General features: G+C 36.6%; 1 long non-coding RNA gene across 1 annotated transcript; it reads right to left on the bottom strand.

The window, feature by feature from the left end:
* Window positions 1–664: 664 nt before the first annotated feature.
* LOC148043595 (uncharacterized) lies at window positions 665–19,721 on the bottom strand. The gene is made up of 3 exons (XR_015697949.1): window positions 19,638–19,721; window positions 2,184–2,249; window positions 665–1,640 (listed from the first exon to the last, which is right to left on the bottom strand). It is a non-coding gene; the product is annotated as an uncharacterized LOC148043595 (long non-coding RNA).
* Between the last annotated feature and the right edge of the window lie 1,386 nt (window positions 19,722–21,107).

Below are 21,107 nucleotides of genomic sequence, written 5' to 3'. Positions count from 1 at the left end.
AGAGGACCCAGGGCTGCCAAGCTTTTTAGCATTTCAACAAACCACCTACATTAGATACAATAATGTCCTCAGTTGTCTTCAAGACCACACATAAACTTCCTATAATATTTGTCTACTGAGTGGCTTTCAGAAGCTCCGTTTTTGTTTGAGGTTTCAGAGGAAAATGCCAGATGTAGAAAGCATCTAATTTAGCTATTTCCAATTGCTAGAGACAGTGAGCTGCCTCACACAGACAAAAAAGATGAAAACATAGCACTCTGTAATTTGAGGGAGTTAGAAAGTATTTCTACTGCAGTCAACGGTGTGCAAACATCCTAAGTGTTGGATATTAAAGGCATGTTTGATAACTAACATTTTAGGAGTTTAAGTTATAATGTCTCTTTCACCAATTAAAATGAATCAAGAAATGCATGAAAAATGTGGTCCAGAATTAAAATCCTATTAACCTTATAAAATTGCTAAACATATGTTACAATATGAAATCTACTATCATCCATATCCAGAATACATTTCATTTGAAAGTAAACCAAGCTAAGTTCAAAGAATTTTGCTTCCAAGTAACTTGTGGCATTTATTTTCCAGGTCTCATTTTATTTATATAGAAAACAATGAAAGCACCATAGCAAACTCCTTATTTCTTATTTGAATGTCTCCTTGATCAGTTTCCATCCTTTATTCCTTGTCTGGCTTTCAGGTGCCTTGGAAAATAGCTTGACCCCCTCCTCTCTGTGGCAGCCCATCAAATATTAGAACACTGGTTCTAGAACTTTATTCTAGAACTTTCAGAAACATCAGATACTAAATCATCTTTATGAAGAAAGTAGATAAGATTAGAAGTGTGATCAGAACTAAGCTTTCTCTTACTTGAATAAATAAAATAAATGTAAATGTAACACATATATTGCTTGTTTACTTAATTCAGTATTTTTCTTCTGCACATGGATGGCTGGAGAATAATTTTAGTTTATTTAGCATTAAATTAACCTGGTTCTGTTCCATCTAGCAGCTCGTAAATCAGTTGCCCTTGTCAGTTGAAGGCTTATTACCCGTGCAGTGATTTTTACCATACAAGTTTATAATTGGTGTAAAACTGCTTTATATATGAAGCCGGTTTGGGTAGCTTGCTGAAGCCAGGGAGCTTTTGCCAATCTTGTCCAATTTTATTGAAAACTGACTATTATATATATCACAAGCAGGCATACTATTTTAGTACTTTTGGGATTCCTATGATTTATCACTATTTTAACACAACTAATAAAGCCTGCCTTGTGAAATCTTAGAGCTATCCACACTCAAAAATAAATCAGTTTTTATTTTTAAAAGTCAACACTATTCCACACAGAACGACTAAAGGATGAACCTATTGTTTTCTCTATATCCTATCAAGATTTATTACACTGAGACATTGTTATAATGCAAATCCTTTTTTTCCCCTTACATTCAATCCTGTCCAATTTTTAGAGACTGACTGGTCACGTTCCTGCAGTTTTCTTGGCCAATTATTTTTACAGAAGTAGCTTGCCATTCTTCCTTCCTAGGGCTGAAAGAGAGTGACTGGTCTAAGGATGTCCAGTGGGTTTTGTTTCTGAAGCAGTTCTAAAATTCACAGTCTTCCAGTTTCTAAACTGATGCGTCAACCACTAAAAAAAAGTAAAGGGTAGGTAAAGATTTCCCTCGCACATATGTGCTACTCATTCCTGACTCTAGGGGGCGGTGTTCATCTCTGTTTCAAAGCCAAAGAGCCAGCGCTGTCCAAAGATGTCTCCATGGTCATGTGGCCGGCATGACTAAATGCCAAATGTACATGAAACGTTGTTACCTTCCCACCAAAGGTGGTTCCTATTTTTTTACTTGCATTTTTACATGCTTTAAAACTGCTATGTCGGCAGAAGCTGGTACAAGTAATGGGAGCTCACTCCATTACATGGCGCTAGGGATTCGAACCACTGAACTGCTGACCTTTCTGATAGATAAGCTCAGGGTCTTAGCAACTGAGCCACCGCATCCCTCAAAACTAGACAAAACTGGATCTCAAATCCTATGTTACTTCATTATTATTGTTGTCATTGTTCTTTTGATATACAGAGTTATCATCACAAACATGAAGAACTGCCAAATTATAAATTTATCACTGAGAATTTTGAATTCAAATTAGGACTAGTTAGAAGAGATGCCCATCTTACCTTAAGGAATTGCAAGCTGCTTTGGTTTGTTTCATTCCATGGTGGACTCAATCTTTGTACCAGATCCTTAAAAATGTACATACATCAATACAGCATTTTTAAAAATTAATTATTTCCAAATTGTCACTATGTCTTACCATAGAAAATTTTATTAAAAATAAGTGTTATGGACATTGATCAATATTTCTTACTCTTGATAATAATACTCATCAGTTAAAATACAGTTCCAAAAGTTATTCCAGCACAGTCTTGCCAATTGATTTCAAAGGAGATATGATTTTGGAAGAAAAATTATGGTGGGAGGGGGTATTATATTGATATATAATGCAAAAAGAAGGGAGTGAAGAAGCTCAAATGAATGCAAGCTGGGTTCTTTGGATATCTACTAGGCTGTCTGAAAATACTGTGCAAGTTCGCAACTGGACACTAGAGGGCAGGCTTCCTCTACATTACTACTAAAAATAAATTCTACCCATTTCCATCTTGAATTAGTAAACATAACCTTAGGGAGAGAGAAGTCTAAAGAACGATTTTAAAAAGCAGACAAAACTTTTATGGGATAGAGGCCTCTTAGGAGATGCCTAAAGTGTTCTTTTCTAATATAGAATATATGCACAATGTTTACATGTTTATGGGTATAGATCTAATTCACAGAAATATATGCCCAAATAAATCTACAAGGCTTGCTTGCTTGCTTGCTAATACTTTACAAACAGAATAATACATACTAAAATCAAATACTGCTGCTTTGATCAAAAATGGTTCATGATTTCCCAGCAATAAACAAGTAAAGGAAGTGAGTATGGGTGAAAATCCATTTAATATTTTATTTTATTTGGTGCTCATCTAGTAAAAAAGGAAATCAAATGGCACCTATTTAGTCGAAATTTTCTGTAAAATATAGATTCATTCCCTTGAAACATCAGAACAACTTAGTCATCTTGTATAACTGTTAGATGATTAGCTTGGCAACAGCAATGTTTATAATAACTTTTAAAAACAGTTAACTTTTAACTGTTAATCAAATTAACAGAGCACTTCCTTTCTTCACTTTTCATAATGAAAATGAATCAGCACCAGGGCTGAAATCTACTTACCTTTGCTACCGGTTCACAAAGGTGAGCACATGCACCACCTCCGTGCATACGCAAGCCTCCCAAAGTCTCTGCATGCCCTTATTGTTTTGCAAAAAACAGGCTGTTTTTTGCTTGTTTGGGGGGGGGGCAGCCCCCAGGAGCATTCTACAAGCCTCCCAAAGCATCTGCATGCCCTTTTTTTTTTTTTTTCAAAAAATGGGGCACGCAGAGGGTTTGGGAGGCCTGCAGAGTGCAAAAACTTTTTTTTTTATTTACCTCTTCAAGATCATGATGCATCTTATACTCCGGTCCATCTTATATGGTAGTTCTTGCTAAATTTTACACAAATCAAGGTTTACCTTGTCTTTTCCTGGCCTAAAGTGCTTAAATGCTCAATATTCAGTAGGTAAGTAAGCTTTTCCATAGAGATGTGGTCAACAGGATGGGCATAGCCAGCTTTACGCCACTCACTGGGCATGGCGTGTCCAGCTTGACACCACTCCCCAAACTGCTGACATATTTCATTTTCACACTGTGTAGACCGGGCTGAAGCCATGCTAGTCCAATGTTTCTTCCTTCCTCTATAAAACCCAGCACATCTGAGAAATATTCTAAAAATAAAATATTTTAAATGTGCAAGCTATTCAATCAGTTACAACTGTTAGGAAAAAATAAATATTTGAGGATTTCTTCCCAGATACAAGTTGCTTCAGAAAGTATGTTTGTATGTTGTATGTTTATTATACTTGTATGCCGCCCTATTCCCAAGGGATTTAGGGCGGCTAACAAACACGTGGGGAAGGGGGAGATACAAAAAACAAACAAGACAAAAACACGATACAAAAACAGCTTAAAAGCTACACAGCAATCACAGCAATTCAAATGGGGCTGGGAACTCATCAGCCCCAGGCCTGCCGGAACAGCCAGGTCTTGACGGCTTTGCGGAAAGCCTGAAGGGTGGTGAGGGTCCGAATCTCCACAGGGAGATCGTATCTTAGGCCTCTGTATGTTTTACAAATAAATTGCTATATGGCCAATAGGTGGCACACTTATAAAAAGATTATGAGCAAAACATTTAGGGTGCAAAAAAAACAACAACCCCTCATCTGCAATATTGCATTGTATTATATGCTGATATAATAGGCACAAAGCCTCTTGTTTATCTAATTTATTTATCTTTATCTGCTTTTGAAGCAAGTGATAAAATACTACAAGAATGACATTTTAAAAAACACTAATGAAATGTCAGAAATAAAACAGGTGAATGAAAAGGCATGGAACAAAATGCACCCTGAAGTATATTTATAACCTGCTTTCAATTTTTATTGCCCCTTTCCATAATACACTTTAAAAATTGTGGCCTAGGGAAACAAAACACGGCACCAAAGAAAATGAAAACAGAAGCATAAGAATATTTTAAATGGAAAAAAAATCATCAATTAAGGTACTCTTTGAATTTGAAACTGGCAGGATCTGGATTACCTTGGGAAAACTCAGGTGCTAGATAGAGTCACATAGGTTTACACTTATAGGGAGGTGAATTTCAAGGCTGCATGCTAAATGGAGAAATTGGAAAAATATTCCAGAATTGCAAATTATTTTTATACTTTTTTCAAGACAACTGCATGGAGTTTTCCAATAAAATTCCACTTTAACTTGAGGGGATAAAAATTGCTTCTATTTTTCTTTGAGCATGAAACAGAGGCCAAATGGCTATCTTATCCCAATCCTTGGATTGGCACTGCCTATAACTTAATATATCTTGAGATAAGAAATGTTAACTTTAAAGATGAGGCACCTCAGTGCAATGCAAAAGAATAGAGGAAACATCATTCGATTCTATTTCAATCTTTGAGCTTTTCAGTTTGACAGCCATTATGTGTGTGATAACAATTAGTGTCTGAATGTTAAAGTGTATTAAAAGGATTTTCCTCACTTTTCTTTCCTGCACTGGTAATTTAAATCAATGAACACAGATACTTTGTGAAACAGGATCAAGGCCTGTTTTTATCTCATTGGGGGGGGGCTGCTTGCTTTCAGAAAATGCATAAAAATTAGGAGTTGACAGTCAATCACTAACACCAAAATTTTCTAAGTCTATGAATTTTTGGAACTGTTCCCTAAAACTGTTCCCTAAGAAGTATTTTGAAAGGTGCTTTGACTTTCTAGAAAGAAACCAGGAGAGTAAGTCAACTGGAATGTTGTTTATGTCACTTCTGCTTGAAACATTCTACTTGAAAAAGCCAATTATATGCCTGTGTGTGCATGTGTGTATCCTTCTCAAAATAGGATTAGTGAGCATGGGTTTTTTACATTTAATTATGACAGGAAATTTTCCCCACCTAACTTTAGTAATAAACCTGGTCTTCAAAAGCAAAAAGTCCTCTGGATCAGGCCGATGGCTCATCTAGCCAACCATTCTCCAATATACAGTAGAAATCCAGGTACCACTGGGAAGTGGACAAACCGGATACCAATTGAAATGCACACACTAAACTAAACTAAACTAAGCTTAATTGAAATAAACTAAAGTGAACTGGACTGAACGAAACTATGAAACAAGATAAAATAAAGAACGGAGATGGAGTTGGTTAGCAGCAAGTTTCTGGGTGTGCAGCCTAATGGGTATGCTAGCTTGGTCTCTAAACATTTTCTATAAAGGGACAATGGAGAACATCCTATTATATTGCATTACTGTCTGGTTTGGAAGCATTATTGCTTCAGACAGGAAGGCAGTGAAGAAAGTGGTGAGGATAGCAGAAAAGATTATTGATAGTTCATTTCCTTCTATCCAGAACCTAGCATGTAAGTGATGCAAGGTCTGCAGGATTGTCTGGGACAAAACACATCCTCTTTACAACCTACTTTCTTTGTTACCTTCTGGTAAGAGGCTTCATGGTATCCAAAGCAGAACAGTAGATTCAGTCACAGTTTTGTTCCATATAATATCAACATTGTGAACTCTCAAGTTTCCCCCTTCTACTGTGTGGTGTGTATGTATGTATGTATGTGCCAGTGTGTTCACAGTAAAAAATGACAATAAAATTCTATCCATCTATCCATCTATCCATCTATCCATCTATCCATCTATCCATCTATCCATCTATCCATCTATCCATCTATCCATCTATCCATCTATCCATCTATCCATCTATCCATCTATCCATCTATCCATCTATCCATCTATCCATCTATCCATCTATCCATCTATCCATCTATCCATCTATCCATCTATCCATCTATCCATCTATCCATCATCTATCCATCTTCCATCTATCCATCTATCCATCTATCATCTATCCATCTATCCATCTATCTATCATGGTTCCTTTTTATCAAATTAGAATCTCAGAGCATTTTGCTTCAATTGATGACCAAGCTCAAATATTGTGAGAATGGCAAAAACCTTTCATTCTGACTACATTTTCTATGATGTTCAAGAATTTATCTCTGTCATATATCTCCTTTTTCTAAATTAGCATGTCAAAAATGCTGCAGTCATTTACTGAATTAGAGATATTCTAAGTATTATATACAGCTTTCAAATAACCTTCTGAAATGTCTAAACGATTATATATAATACCGGTAGTCAAATGGTGGCAACTTCAATTAAAATCTTCAACCATATTAATTTAGAATTCTGGGAGTTATACTCTTGATATGGATAGTTTGGGGGGTCTCTAAATAGTGCCATATGTGTGGGCTTTCTCATCTGATCTGATTATAACCTGCAATTTCACCATGCTAAGCGTTGCTGTGTTATTTATGAGCTCCAATTACTGTCAGATTTAGGAGTGTCAGACATGTTTGCCCATCCTTGTATGAAGTAGGAGTTGACCTTTAATTCTTCAATATCTCTTTTCTCTAAAACTTGAGTAATCCACATCCATTCATGAAGAAGTGACAGAGATGAGTAAAGTGGTAAAATATTCACTGTTCAAAAATCCAATCTATTCTAGTCCTATTACAATCAGCAGCATTTTTGTAAGAGACTAGCAAGTGTAATGGGGGGATGTGTCCACAGATGAGTGATTGCCAAAACTAAAGGGATGTCTTAAGTTTCTGTCATACAACTGTGATATCAGGGTGCATATGTATTCACTGGAAGATGGGGGGGACTCTTCCTTGATTGCTTCTCAACAATCTTACCTTTGAACTTTCTTTTTTGTAGGTTCAGTGCAAGCAAGTTAGCTCTTTTTCTTAATTGTTATTTTATTCTTTCCAATGAGGGCAGCAGCTAGCTATACAAGGTTGTATTTCAAATGAGCAGATGGATATTTTTGATTCAAGGTTGTAAAATCAATCATTTAAAATCTAATGATAATACTGTTATTTAGTGTCAATGAAAAAAAAATCACTGAAGAAAAAGTGGACACAGGATGCTATGGACAAAAAGAAAAGATGATAGATGTTTTATGTCAGAAAGACTCTAAATATCCTCCTATTTGTTCATAGAGAATATTGTTGATTAATATATTTTTCAAGCCTATATACATTTTAAAAGGGGGTGCCAGAATGTTGATCATGGGAATTAAAATATATTTTCTCTTCTATTTCAATTTTCCTTATAGCTAACCATCCAATCCTCAATGTTCTCTTTTATAACAGGGAAGGAATTGTCTACATTTAACAGCTATGACAGATCAAAAACCACAGAGCTGATAGCATCTGACAACATTTCTAATATCTATATTTTTCAATAGTGGCAATTCACACAACCACAGATTTAATGGGGATTGCTATATAATGAAATGATTCTGAAAACCCTTTGAATTGTACAAATGCAACTGTGAATATAAAAACAACTAAGGCAGAATATAATTGTAACTTTCATAAGCGAAATAACCTAATCAAAGAAAGACATTTATAATTTTTTATATATTTAACATGATATCAAAAATATACACTAAGTCTTTGTTTAAAGGATAAGTAATTATAATTGCAGTTTTAGAAAGGTTTTGGGGAGTTGGGGGGAATACAGCTGATTCTCTGTAGGTTATCTGGCTCTTTTATTTTTGACAACTGAACAATATGTAATCTGATTTTCAATGAAATAATTATTTAGCAAGTGTGAATAAATGGCAGGTTGTGACAAACAAAACAAGATGCCACACCTGAATAAGCTAGTTTTACCAGAACTATTATCTATAAGTATACGCTGAAATGATTATTTATGTGTAAGATAAAACCACCTGCTCTGAAAGTGCATTGTAGAAACATGTTCTTATTTTTTTTCCTCTGTCATGAACAGATTGTGTAATTACTTTCAGTTATATATTTCTGAAAAAGATGGGTGAGACCCAGAGCTCAGGGTTAGGACATTTATGCGTAAGCTGAAAGACTGACATCTTAATTGAACTCTTCCAACCTCGTGAGAGGCTCAGTACATCATTAGCTCCAATAAGCATGGAAAACCAGATTCAGTCACTTCACTGCGAACCGCAATTATAAATAATTTCTCAATATTTAAATTACTGTCTATAAACACAAAATGAAGAAGGTACGTGCAGAAGTGCTCCTCTATGCAAAAGGTCATTTTTAGAAAGTACAATGCCCTCTCATTTTTTGCTCTGTTGCCAAAGGCTGAGTCTACAGAAATGATCAAACTACCTGTCTGGATCAGATTGACAGTTTATACTACATAGCAGTATTTGATTATTGAGAGTGGAACAGCAGAGCAAATCCTCAAAGGATTCTCAACTCTGAATCACTTGAATGCTCAAGATGCAGTTTCATCCAAATTTATTTTTAAGGGCTATGGTAACCCCTGGTTCAACATTTGTATGTATCTAGTAAGTACATAGAGAGCCGAGGTGGCGCAGTGGTTAGGGTGCAGTACGGCAGGCCACTTCAGCTGATTGTTATCTGCAGTTCAGCGGTTCTAATCTTACCAGCTCAAGGTTGACTCAGCCTTCCATCCTTCCAAAGTGGGTGAAATGACGACCCAGACTGTGGGGGCGATATGCTGACTCTGTAAACCACTTAGAGAGGGCTGAAAGCCCTATGAAGCAGTATATAAGTCTAACTAACTAACTAACTAACTAACTAACTAACTAACTAACTAACTAACTAACATACTATATGTGTTTATGCATCACTTTAGATAATTAAACCTAGTTTATGAGAAGTAAAACATCATAGTTAATTACACTGGAAGAAGCCTGACTTTCATAAGAGAAGAGCTTCTGTAATTCCTCCTTTGGTTAGACTCTTATTCTCCCAGACTGGCAAAAATGAACTGGATCCTTATCCAGGCAAGTGGAGAAGAGATTCCACCAAGGAAAGAAAAGCTACAGCTCCTCACACTTAGAAATGGTCCTGCAAATTGGGCACAAAGACTATAGGGTAGATGTACAAGCTTATTATTAGCACAATCTTAACAGTTAACTTTGGCAGGACTCAAATGCCATTCACAATCAAATCTGATTCTCTCGACATATGAATAATTTGATTCTCTATAATATTGCAGAGCTACTGATATGAAACAAAAGTCTAGCTGCCACAGCAGCAAGAATTCTACCCTCTTTCAAACATCTCTTATGTGAATAAACCACCCTAGGTTTTCATGCCATCTGGCCTAAGCAGAAATGAGTTCCAGTTCATTGACTGATTGATTGATTGATTGATGTGATCAACAATTGATTATGTGCCACCAACTCTCCCTTTTGCTTAAATCCAATACTTGAGAAAAATTTTGAGCAACCAACTTTTGTCATGGGATTATGGCGCTGGACTGGGAGTTGGATTAGATTTTACATCAGAACCTGAAATTCAGCAGGTACTGACACATTCTGGAGAACCGGTAGCAGACATTTTGAGTAGTTCAGAGAAGCGGCAAATACCACCTGTGGCTGGCCCAAGAGTGGGGTGGGAATAGAAATTTTGCAATATCCTTCCCCCAAGAGTGGGGTGGGAATGGAACCCACCAAGCCACATGTACAAGAGTAAAAAAAATTGAATTTCACCATAATTTTATTAAAAGTCTGTGAATCGGTGCAAAGTGATTTAAAACATAAATTTTGAACTGTTTTGGAAACAACTGTTAAAGACAATAGTCCCTTCTATGGTGTGTGTGAATATGCAAGTTGTATGTTCCCTCAAGTTGAATTCAGGTTGTGGGATAATTCATATGGGATATACGCATTGTTTGAATTCTCTGGTATCCTTGGGAAATATTTTCTCCTTATCCCTTATTTGTCCTATGCTGAAGGAACCACGCCCATTCACTTTCCACCCTTCTTACTTACATAAAACCAATTAGATTAGTATAACTTGTACTCTCCAAATGCAGTGAATTTTTTGCTCAGAAGTTCCAGTTAAAACAATGTTCTTGGATATTTGAAGATCTTTAATCCCAGCACAATTTATGGACACCAGATCAGGAATCCTAGATCTAATGGCTACTCAGCTGCTCCAATTTGCCCACCAGATGGCACTAGTTATTCAATCTTCAATTATCCTGCAGCAAAAAGCTTTATAAATCCTATAGAACATGATTTCCCTTGTAATTACCTCCAAATATACATTCTAAAGAATGTCCCATTTACCACTTCAACAAAGCTGTGATATTTAGGTTGAGACCAAAGGGCAAGAAGAAGGTGACAGAGCAAGAGGAAAGCAAGGTAAATAATAAAACACAATTTAGACATTGCAAAAGGAGTTTTCTAATCATTGTTCTCTAAATGAACCAGTAATGTGTGGTTTTACATCAAAAGCCTCTATATTCATGACCCAGAAAGAAGATATGAAAAAGAATTAGTATAGGACATAAGTCAAAAACAATGATAGATAATAGATGTCATACATCTAATCAAAACCAGCCAGAGAAATAAAAAATGTCTCATTCAATTCCCTTCAATTATCCTAGTTTAGATTGGTTCAAGTTACTTGAACAAAGGATCATACCTCCACTATATCTTTATTGAACCTTTACAGTGTCTATAGAAAATGCCAGAAATGATTCTGTCCTTTCTCCACCTCCTCCTTCCCCTCCTTAAATTCTCAAAGATGAGAGACTTGTGACCCTTCCTGAATGCCAGGTGGGCATATTAATCATTACTAGATATTTTAAGGTGGCCCTGTTCTTCTGGGTGAGCAAAAGGGGATTTTGCATGTGAGTTCAGTAGAGAAGAAGTAACAGCAACAAGAGCAAATATGGGGCAAGAATCAAGGAGACTGTTGGCTATTTCCTGATCCTGCTGCATGTTTTCTGAGTTTGCTGATTATTTACATTACTGATTCCTACTGACTTCCCCTGACTGTCATTTCCAGTGATGAAGATGAAACAGTTCTAGGAGACGTATAAAAAACCAGGGTGATTTTCCTTGAAAAGAATCAAACTACAGCTTGGACGTATACGCTGGTGTCCCTGTTATAGAAGAAGGTGAAAGGGCCCAATTAAATAGTTTATATGTTACAACATGCCAACAAAAGCAAAGTGCGAAGTTCCTGAATAGGTCAGGTGAAGTGCTTTGGAAGAGCAGAGTGAACACCAGAGTATATGAAGAGAAAGACAAGCAAAAGCGGATGACTCAGAACCAAAAGGCCGCCAGCGACAAAGTTGCTTAGCAACTAGTATCAGGCTCTTGTTCCAGCAGATAATCCACAATTGCATGGAATAGAGCAGAATGAACTTGTGTCCATAGACTGAAGAAGCCAAAGGACCACTTTGAAGAAAATGACATACATTGTGGGAGTGGTTAATACTGAGAAAATCTGAAGCCATCAGGTGCATATCAGATCAGACATAACTAAAGATATGTTGTCTTACAGGTGTCTACAATGAAGGATACAATGAAGAGGTTGCCAAATAGTTCTCCAAAAGCACCAATAAGTATGACCTGCCACTGAGTCATAAGGGAATTAATACACTACAAAATGAGACTTTTAATAGAATTCAAATGATTATAAGATGAATAAGGAAGTGGGAAGGCAAGAAGGTGGAAGTACCGGGAAAATAAAAAATATTCTTGACCATCCTTTCAGTAACTCATAGCATAAGGAGGGAGAACAGGATCCTGGATTTGAACTATTAGCTATGTTGTGCTGCTGAGAAGCATTTGATTTCCTCAGCCACATACTGCATGACCTACATATGGGATTTCTGGCAAGAGACATTTCATGAAGACTGGGAAAGACATATTCATTGCCAAGCTTGCCAGGAGAGCATTGAATTAGAGAAAAAGTGTGGCAAAAGCCAAGGATTGAATAAATGATAACAATGCACAAAAAAAGCATGATAGCTGATGTAAAGACTGGCAGGAAAGTATCTAGTGAAAGAGAAAGGTGTATGACTCACAGTCTCAGAATATTTTTACACTAATGCCAAGTACGGGAAACACAAGGAGAACTTAAAAGTCTAAAACTCTATTTAAAAAGACAAATATGATGTCATAAAAATCCATGAAATCTAATGGAATGGCATACACGATTGCAACATAACCCACTTATTATTGCATTAATTATTAATATATGCTAAAAAGTCTTCCAGACAATATTTTTAAATTAAGAACAAATGTTCATTCTTAAAATTTATTAAAAGTAAAGTATAACATGTGAAATAAAACATCAATAATAAAGTATCAAAAGGTCACACATTAAAAATCAGGTGAAGCTTCTATCACACTTGTCCTCTACGTGAAGCTGGGTGATTTGAGAGACTGCCTCTCCCCAGTCTCACCTACATGTCCCATCAGGTTGGGTAGGAAGGGCATGCTGTAGGTCCCATTCACAAACATGATGTGATCCAGGAAGAGATTCTTTTCTGCTGCAGCAGCCACCCACTGAAACATCATTCCCCAATCTTGTTGGCCTTTCAGAAGAGACTGAAGACATTGCTTTACTATTGGCCTGGGATGGGTCTAGGAACTGTTCTCCTTGCACCTTCCCCCCCCCCAGGTTTCCGCCTCCAGCCATTAACCTCTACCATCTCGCCTCCGCTGTTAGAACCCTAGCTGTTCATGCCGGCCAATGGAAATATGACTGAGTTTTACAATGTAGTTATATTATATGACTAAAGTAATTATAATATTAAGAGCTTTGGTGTAAAAGTAAGAGAAGGAGTCTGAGGAATTGTGACAACTTTTCTGTGGCTGTTACATATTTGTGGGAGAATACAAAGGATTTTCTAGCTCAGACCCGAGGCAACTGGGCGGAGAAACAAACCCTGGAAAGGAAACTCCACACGGAATACTTTCTTCCTCCTTCTATCTCTCTTTCTCCACTCCCTTCCTCTGATTGGCTGGTGGTGAACTGTCACCTGAGCCCAAAAGCCAGGGTGAATGGTGTTTCTCCCAAAAGCCCATGAGGAAGGGCCTGGGACTAAAAAGGGAGGGTCCCATTGACCGGCCCGAACAGCTAGGGTCCTAACAGCGGAGGTGAGAGGGTAGAGGTTAATGGGTGGGGGTGGAAACCTGGGGGCGAAGGTACGAGGAGAACAGTCCCATTCCGGCCTGAGATACAGTAATGTGGGTATGAAACTGAGTGTCTTCCATATAGAATATTTGAGGTTATGGTTTTTAATGGTTTTTGTCCTTAAATGTTTTAGTTATGTTTTTCATTGTTTTGTTATGTTTCACTGCTTTTCCATTCTTACATTATTTCCTTATATTGTTCTTGTTTTTGTTTTATAGTAATTTTATTAAAGATTCTAATTGCAATAGTATTGTTTTGATACTTTAACTTTCATTATTTTTTCTTTTTAAGGTTTCACATAAATAAAGTCCAAAGATTTGATTCTTGAAGCAGATCAAGCAGAGCTAATAATTTTTTTTTCTGGCTTTCATCAAGAAATATTTAATGGACAAATGATACTGCTACGACTGTACTATTTTCTCCCATTTTCAGTGCTAGGAGAAGCCCAACACTAGTTAACATTTAGTGTATTTAATTTTCATTTGTAACTCATATTTCATAAGAACAGTACTGACAAAGTGCAGAATTTATTTATTCAAAGTAAACATTAAGCATGTGTTTAAATTGTTCCCACTAAAATCAGGGCACTTAATTTGGCTGGATCATATTCTACATCTAGTAGCAATTATTAAACAATTTATTAATGGTTAGCCTTCTAGACACTATTTATTTATATAAATTGGTTGTGACACTTCTGAATATCAAGTAGAAAAATATTAAACCTAATAAAACATAACAGTAATGCATTTGTAATACTGTTTATTGAACGTTATAAAATTATTAAAATGTGATAGAATTTTTGATTATTTATTAGGGCAAAGCCTCAAAAAAAAAACCCATTGGGCTTCAGATTTCAACTGTTTCCATTTTTTTAAAGAATATATGTTTTGCACATGCAAGGAATGTACTAAGAAACAAAGGTAACTTAGAAGTCAGTGGGTTTATTTTCCATGGTGGTAATATCTCTTTAATATTTGTTTTATTAAAAAAAATTTTTAAAGTAAAAACAGTTAAAGGATAGGAGTCTGACACTTATTTCATATCTGTTTGATGGCTACGAAGTCATTTGAACATCCTTTGGACTGTAACCTATGACTGGTAATACTTTAAAGGTAAAGGTTCCCTTGCACGTATTTGCTAGTCATTCCCGACTCTAGGGGGCGGTGCTCATCTCCGTTTCAAAGCTGAAGAGCCAGGCTGTCCAAAGACATCTCCATGGTCATGTGGCCGGCATGACTAAATGCCAAAGGCGCACAGAACATTGTTACCTTCCTAGAAAAGGTGGTTCCTCTTTTTCTACTTGCATTTTTACATGCTTTTGAACTGGTAGGTTAGCAGAAGTTGGGACAAGTAATAGAAGCTCACTCTGTTACATTGGGCTAGATATTCGAACCGTCAAACTGCTGCCCTTTCTTCTCGACAAGCTCAGCATCTTAGCCACTGAGCCACCACATCCTTTGGTAATACCTTACTGAAATATATAAAATCTAATCAAATAATTTTATTACAGTCATTAACCAGCAGAAACATGTTTCTGCTTCCTAGGAAGGAAGAGAAAGGTGAATTATGAGTAATTTTTTTCTAGTCACAGTAAGTCTCCAAGATACAATATTTTGTAGGCAATTCAATAATACTAACAACAGCGATGTGCTTTCCTTTCCTTGGGACAGTTCTTTTTCTGTTTATAAAATAACCAGTTAGTTTCCATTAAACAACATTAATTTATCTTAGATAATGAAATTATACGAACTGATTGCAGTCTTAACTTGTTTTTCCTAGTAGAAGAGACATTCTTCTTAAATATCACCTACTTCTCTTGTTGCTGTCAGGTGCTACTTCATTTAATAATCAGGAAAGAAACCACTCAACTCCATTTGCTTGAAATTAAGTGTACTTTTACTAATTACAAACGAATAGTAGAGAAGCAAAGCTGAATCTGGTTAATTAGGCACGAAAGCAAAGAATATCATGTATAGTTCAATCCCCTTCCCTTGGCACCCCAGTCCATAGTCCAATTATAATTCACCCAACTGTCAGGTGGGACATATCTTCAAAAAACATCACCAGGATGTAATGCTGGACAGTTAACCTTGGTCGGAAACTCCCTTCCTCCACATGCGCAATGAGATGGTCAGGCCAGCGTCTAGAATCTTCCTCCAGCACATAATGATTCCCTTCCCAAATACCATGCCCCCCTTCCCCATTTCAATGGCAGCCGAAGCAGCAGCAAAGCAGAGGCTGACATCTGCATTCCTTTGTGCTATATATGTACAGGTCATCCTTGACTTACGACCACAATTGAACTGAAAACATCTGTTGTTAAGTGAGTCATTTGTTAAATGGGTTTTGCCATATTTTCTGACCTTTCTTGCCACAGGTGTTAAGTGAATCACTGCGGATATTAAATTAGTAACATGGTCCTTGACTTATGATTACAATTGAGCCCAAATTTTTTGTTGCTAAATGAAATATTTGTTAGATCAAAGCAAATAATAATCACAACAATTAAAAAACAGATATAGGGTTTAGATCATATGATATCCATCTGAAACGATTACAATGTTAGCTATTTATTTAACTATAAACCTTGAAATCTCAATGTCACTCTGGAGGGTGACATACTCTCTCCAGAAGAAAAGTCTATTTAGTTATTATAACCTATTTATGGGATCAAAGCTTAAAGCCATGACCAAATGGGGAGGGAAAATCTTGTTTATATGCAAAGTATGCAAATTCAGCTATCGACCACATAATGGATTGTTTGTCCAAGGTTGTATGTGTGTCTAAAAAAATGTCTATACATGTTATTTTACTAAGGACTAGTCAATGACTACTCACTATAGACACAAGATCAAACAACAACATTCTCTACTCATAAACTATGAAGTTTCCATCTTTGTGAATCCAGGAACTTTGGATGTATATTACAGAGGTGGAATTCACTTTCCTTCCCTACCAGTTTGCAAATATGAGTGTGCATTCCTCGTCTGCACATATGCACACCTTCTGTGCATGCGCAGTGCTTGCATATTGCATTGGGGTGGGGGCGGAGCCTCCCGCAGCTGCTGCTGTTGGTTCACCCGAACCGGAGAGAACTGGCTGAATACCACCTCTGGTATATTTATATGGAAACTTGTTACCTCTAAAACCCAGTGAAGACGTTGTTCATGAATGGCTTCTTCCAATCTATGAAATCAGTCTCTGATCTTTTGCCACACACACACTGCAATGCCAGAAGCCACACGCCACCACCTTTTGCCTGCCATGTTGCCTCTCAACACAAGAAGCCATGCCAGCCGTGCTCCTCCTCTTCCTTTTAGTTGGAACTGACTGAGTTGTAAGCCAAACCATCTTTACAAAGCCCCTTAGATGTTCCCATCTCTACGTTCCTGGTCTCCTCCAACACACTCTCGCCTGCCTGTCCCTCTAGTGGCTCTGGCAGTTGCTACTCCTGCCAACATTCCCCTTCCACTTTGGTCCTGGTGACAGATCTACAAGGCCCCAAGCAGCAGGATGCTTTTGCAATTTTCGGATTGCATGCTTCCCTACCCCCCAGCTCCTGCAATCATCTATCACTCTATCGCCAATCGCACACTGACCCCTCAGCACCATTGCTTCTGTTGGCTGTGGAGAATAGGTGGGGGAGGGCCAGCACAGGAGAAAATCTGGCTGTAAATGGGTGGAGGCAGGTGGCTGGGAGCGAAGAAAGCACAGCCAAGGGTCTATGCCTAAATGTCCTTGACACCCCCCCCCCCCAGCTATGCCATCCTTTGAGCAAAAGTTGTGAGTCCAAGAGGACTCCCAGACCGTACATCCTTATCCTGAATATCAAAGTGCAACCCCATCCAGGGCTAAATACGAAAGATTTCCGGCCTTAGGAATCCTTTTTGAGGAATCTTGGAAAAGAAGTGGATATCTAGAACAATGCTGAGACAATACATGAAGGGACTAGGACTAAACACAGGTAGATACCAAGTTCGATCTTGATCTGAGTTTCAATTTAGTTTACTACCGGTTTGTTTGTGAGTGTGCAGGTGGGTGGGCGGAGCCTCCCACTGCTGCCATTACTGCCATTTGCCCGATCCGGGTCAAACCGGCAGAAACCCATCTCTGGATAATATCACTCACCAAGCTGGAAGCCAGTACACAAAAGATTATTGAAATGATAGGGATGGTTTCTTCTGTTGCTTCCTGGGATGGTTCATTTTATTGTAATATTTCAGAATGTATTTTTTACAAAACAAAAAAAGATTGGATTTTAGAGTTGTTGTTTTTTAAAAAAAAGTTTACATCTGTTTTTTTCCTGAATTCCACTATGATGCAGAGTTTATGAACACAGCTTCCTTTAGTGTACATAGATCTTAAAATTTCTCTGAAATACATTTTTTAAAAAACATTTTTTTCTGACACCATCCTTTTTTATAAAAAAATTCTCCCAATGCAGTCTTTTGAATCATGCTTCCAGAGTGTACATTTTGATGCTATTGTTTTTATGTAAACATTTTGGTGCAAAATTTTAAAATATGACTTTCCCAATATGGTTTATTTTTTAAAAAAAATATCATTTGATATGCAATTTAAAAATGGTCTAGCTAGATGCATCATTCACAATGTTTAATGTAGATTTTTAAGCAGAAAAATATTGAAGCTAATGTTGTATTGTCAAAGTTATATCTGAACCACAACAAAGTCAATTTTGATGACCTTGTAAGTCTGTAGTGGGTTTCTTTTATGCACCGAAATGAATAATCTTGTTTTATATTCATGTTTTGATTTAAAGTCTTAAGTATCAAATATGATGGGTTTTGTGACAGATTTTGTGAATGAAACTCAATCTTTTTTAAGGTGCCATGATTATTGCATTTGTACTTAAGTCACAAAGATCATGCTTAAGATCATGATGCAATCCAGAGGACATTATATGACTTCATATTTTCTATAAATCTAATACGGTCAGAACAGCTAAGACTTTCTCTTGTGTTAAAATGTTATGGAATATCTTTAAAATTTAGCAGAATCAAAGCATTCCTCCTAATTATTTTTATGAACCTTATGAAGATAAATCCTCCAGTGATCCTGGTTGAGAAGAACACATGTGATTAATGGGTCTGTTCAACTTATTATGATTCATATCACTTTTAAAAATAACAGTTCTCAGCAGTATCACACATCTACAATTCCATTTTATAGTATCACAAAGCAATCAAGCTTAAAGAGGTTATATGATTCTTTTATTATATCAACATTTCTACTGTATCTACATTCTCCAAAGCACATAACAGGAAGCAGATTTATTTTTGTGACAAAGAATTATGATAGGGTCTTATAACTTTACAGTTTATCTGAAATATAATCTGTTGCATTCTTTTCTCAGTACAAACAGAAGATGGCTCCAAACTCAGAAGAATATTAAATAAGCATAACTGAGTTAAATGACTAGCTGTTAATGCACTGATAACTGGATCCTTTTAGAGTGATACACTTAATTCCAGATTTTGCATATACTTTGAAGAAATGGTTTCCTTCAAAGCACATTTGTTGTACGTATGAACACACACACACACACACACACACACAATGTACTCATATTACTGGCTCCCAACACATTTAGCATGACATGTGAACAAAATTTTAAGTGCTTAAGAACATATGCTATCAGCAGCTTGGATATAATGGAAACACTGAAGTATAAGTATACATAATACAAGCCCACATAGATTTATTTATTTATCAATTTTACTTAGTTCATCTCACAAAGAACAATTCTGGGTGAATAAATTGAATAAAACAATAAATATATTTAAATAATATTTACGAAATATAAACATTCATAAGTAACATTAATAACCAAACAGCATTAATGGAGCTAGCTTTGCTCTCTATAAAAAAGAACTTTTTTTTCAATTTGGGTGCCCTAATGGCAGAATTCACACCAAACCAGAATTTATATCAAAGTCTCTCTTACCAAGGAAGACATATCTCTAGAATCTGACACATCATGATATGGCTTGAAATCTTTTTTATCCTTCCTGGTTCTCACTGCAACCTGGTTTGGGGAAAAAAACCAGAGTTAGCCAATTCCTTATAAATGGGAAATTTTGACAGATTATAGAAAAGAATGAAAAAAACTATATCATGGAGTAAAGTGTTATATATCCAAGATTGGAAATTCTTTAAGAATTGGCAGCTTTTTTCAAGAAACTAAGTTCTGCTACTAACATTGATGAAATAGTCATGCATACATAACAATGAAAAGTCTGTCCTTAAAAAGAATGATCTGTATGGACAAATGTTAATAAAGTTATAACTATGCAATAAACAAGAAAGGTGATGATCAAGAAAGGAACTAATCAGACTTATGAAAGCAATCAGCTCCAGGTGAGCTAATAACAATAGTACAAGAACTTGGGAAATTATTGTTGGAATCATTAATAAGCACAGCAAATGAAATTAAAAAGACAAAGGTAATACTGCAAACATGGGATACACTATACATACATACATAACTCACAAAGAAGGGAATCATCCAGATAAACTACAATATGAAGGGTCCTTGGTGCTTTCTGAGCTTGCTTGTTTTCTTGCAGATGTTTCATTACCCAAACTAGGTAACATCATCAGTGCTAGTAAGGAGTGGTGTTAGTTGTCAGTTATATTCGAGGGCCTTGCCGGTCAGTGTTGGTGGGGATGTTCTTTGAGATTCTTTGATTGGGCTGTTTGCTGTTGGCTTCTTTAGCAGGTTCTTGATTGGGGTATTGTTTACTTGATTGTTGATCTGAAGTTAACCTTAGCAATAGCAATAGAATAGCACTTAGATTTATACACCACTTCACAGTGCTTTACAGCGCTCTCTAAGGGTTTACAGAGTCAGCTTATTGCTCCCGACAATCTGGGTCCTCATTTTACTAACTTCGGAAGGATGGAAAGCTGACTCAACCTTGAGCCTGGTGAGATTCGAACTGCCAAATTGCAGGCAGGCAGCAGGCAGCAGAAGTAGCCTGCAGTACTGCATTTTAACCACTGTACCACCATGGAATTCGAATTTGAATTAACCTTGGGGCTAATCTATGGTGATTGCTGGTGGAAAGTGCTTTGGTCTTTTTGTTCCTTTTTGGGCTGGGTGATAGTCTCTTTTGCATAGTCTATAGATGTTGTTAATGTTAATGTTAATTCCCACATACCATCATAGAGAAGCATTTCAGGTATAAAACATATTGGCCAAACAGTTTATATACTGAAGAAGAACATAAAGACAACATCAGTGTAGTGAATCAATAAACTATATTAACGACAACAATGTAAGGCAGAATTAATCTTTCTAGACCCAGAAAAGACCATTGATAATCTGCAATGACCATTTTTACTTATAATATTGAACAAAAAGAAATGTCAAGAAGAATTTAAATATTGAGTAAATTGCATATACGAATGAAAA

This window comes from Thamnophis sirtalis, unplaced genomic scaffold, assembly GCF_051295495.1.
Source record: "Thamnophis sirtalis isolate CommonGarterSnake01/CBP01778 unplaced genomic scaffold, rThaSir2_p1.2 scaffold_11, whole genome shotgun sequence".
Taxonomy (NCBI): domain Eukaryota; kingdom Metazoa; phylum Chordata; class Lepidosauria; order Squamata; family Natricidae; genus Thamnophis; species Thamnophis sirtalis.
Note: the sequence above shows the minus strand (reverse complement) of the source record. Positions and strands in the feature narration are given on the sequence as shown.